The sequence below is a fragment of the Quercus suber genome, unplaced genomic scaffold (genome assembly GCF_002906115.3).
Source record: "Quercus suber isolate HL8 unplaced genomic scaffold, Cork oak 2.0 scaffold_288, whole genome shotgun sequence".
Taxonomy (NCBI): domain Eukaryota; kingdom Viridiplantae; phylum Streptophyta; class Magnoliopsida; order Fagales; family Fagaceae; genus Quercus; species Quercus suber.
Genome location: NW_027069744.1, coordinates 588,801 through 591,102, shown reverse-complemented (window position 1 = coordinate 591,102; position 2,302 = coordinate 588,801).

Sequence of the window (2,302 nt, the reverse complement as noted above, 5' to 3'; positions counted from 1 at the left end):
AATATATGTATCAACTTTTTTTTTTTAATGAAACAGTATTTTTTAACTAAAAGAAAGTAAGCTTGTTTTATGTATCATCATTTTTCAACCAAATGATTTTTTTTTTCATTTATTAGAATTTAATGTCTAGGGCAGATACTGTCATTATTATTATTAAATTTTTTTTAAACATTTATGGATATAGTAATCTTGAGCCAATAACAATTATATTAATCATAAAATTATTTTATTTATACATAATTGAATGATACACCATACCCAAACTATGAAATACAAATTCAAGGTTTTAAGCACTATGTTATCACCAAACAAATGAATATAAGTAGTTATTTAGGATTTAAGAATGCTTCTTTTTTTTTTTTTTTTTTAACTTGTGATGTTTAAAACAAACTAATGAGAAAATGACCATTGAAGTTATGAATTTTAAGATATATTCATCACAAATCCAATTAGGGTTGTAAACAACCAAGCTCAATACTAAAAATTAATGATTAGTTTATATATATATATATATATATGCAAATATCCAATATAAGGAATATAATTTTTTTGAAGCAATATAAAAATTAAACAATTCAAGCTTGACTTTTTTTTTNGTAACTAACAAAAAAAAATGAAGAGAAGAAAAGAAAAATGGAGACAACTAAGTGAAGCGAAAAAAAAGGAACAACTAACCACAAAAAGAGAGAAAGAAAGAGAGAGTAGTATAAACCCGATGACGTAAGCTTGCTCTGTTTTATAGAGACAATGCGCAAAAAAAGGCAAACAACGTAAAAAAAAAAAAAAGAAAAAAGAGAGAGAGAGAGTGAAAATATCACCCGCTGACGTCATAACTGAATTTCTACTCTTGATATATCAAAGCAACCTACACTTCATGATTAGGTTCATTATTCTCTCAGGATTGAGAGTTCATGTAAATAGAAGTCGTGAGATTTATTATTCATTTAACAGTCGTTAGTAGATAATAAATCTCACAACGGTCCAGTTCAATATATCTTAACACTTAAAACATATCACCATATCAACTAGAAGTCTCCACTTCCATGATCAAAACAAATCATCTTAGTTGATATGTTATAGTTTTCGCAGATGAAATGCCCAATTTCATCACCAACAACAAACTAAAATTTTGAGTTTACAAAAAACTTGTGATTTATATCTTCTATGACAAAATCACATACTATGCATCTCATGGACTATATGATAATGTCCAAATATTCAAGTTATCGTTATTTTAAATAATAATAAAATAACTTTATTAATCACAACATAATATCGTACATAGCATGATACAATAGGATTTAAAAGACACATATCCTAATTTTGTGTCATGTGTTTTAATTTAAAACTTTAACAAGTATAGGTTTAACTTCATAAAAAAAAGTATAGGTTTAACCAAAAAAAAAAAAGTACAGGTTTAACCAATTTACATCAAGGCACAAAAAAGTAAAAAATTTCCAAATTTCATTGTTTGTTATGTCAGTAATAGTGTAAGGTTAATCTTTTCAATAAAAGAAACGTTTTTTTTATAAGATAATAAAAGTAACATTTATAATTATTGATTATAAAATTTTAATTTAAAACTTTAACAAGTATAGGCTTAAATTCATTAAAAAAAAAAAAAGTATAGGTTTAACCAATTTACATCAAGGCACAGAATTTAGTTTAAAAAATTACAAACTCAATTTTTTTTCTAATATATTAATTATTATTATTATTTTTATATATGTATCAACTTTTTTTTTTTAATGAAACATGTATTTTTTTAACTAAAAGAAAGTAAGCTTGTTTTATGTATCATCATTTTATTCAACCAAATGATTTTTTTTTTCATTTATTAGAATTTAATGCTAGGGCAGATACTGTCATTATTATTATTAAATTTTTTTTAAACATTTATGGATATAGTAATCTTGAGCCAATAACAATTATATTAATCATAAAATTATTTTATTTATACATAATTGAATGATACACCATACCCAAACTATGAAATACAAATTCAAGGTTTTAAGCACTATGTTATCACCAAACAAATGAATATAAGTAGTTATTTAGGATTTAAGAATGCTATTTTTTTTTTCCTTTCTTTCTTTTATAGTAAGGAGTAAATTGTCATACAACAAGCTATGCTCTATTATACCAAATGTTGGGCTATTAAGAAACAACATATTCATAAAATGAGTATAGTTTAATGAGAATGTTAAGATGGATAGGTAGATATATACAAAAAGATAGGATTAGAAATGATGAAATTAACTTAAAGATAAGGGTGACCCCTATTGATGGAAAAAAGGAGAAG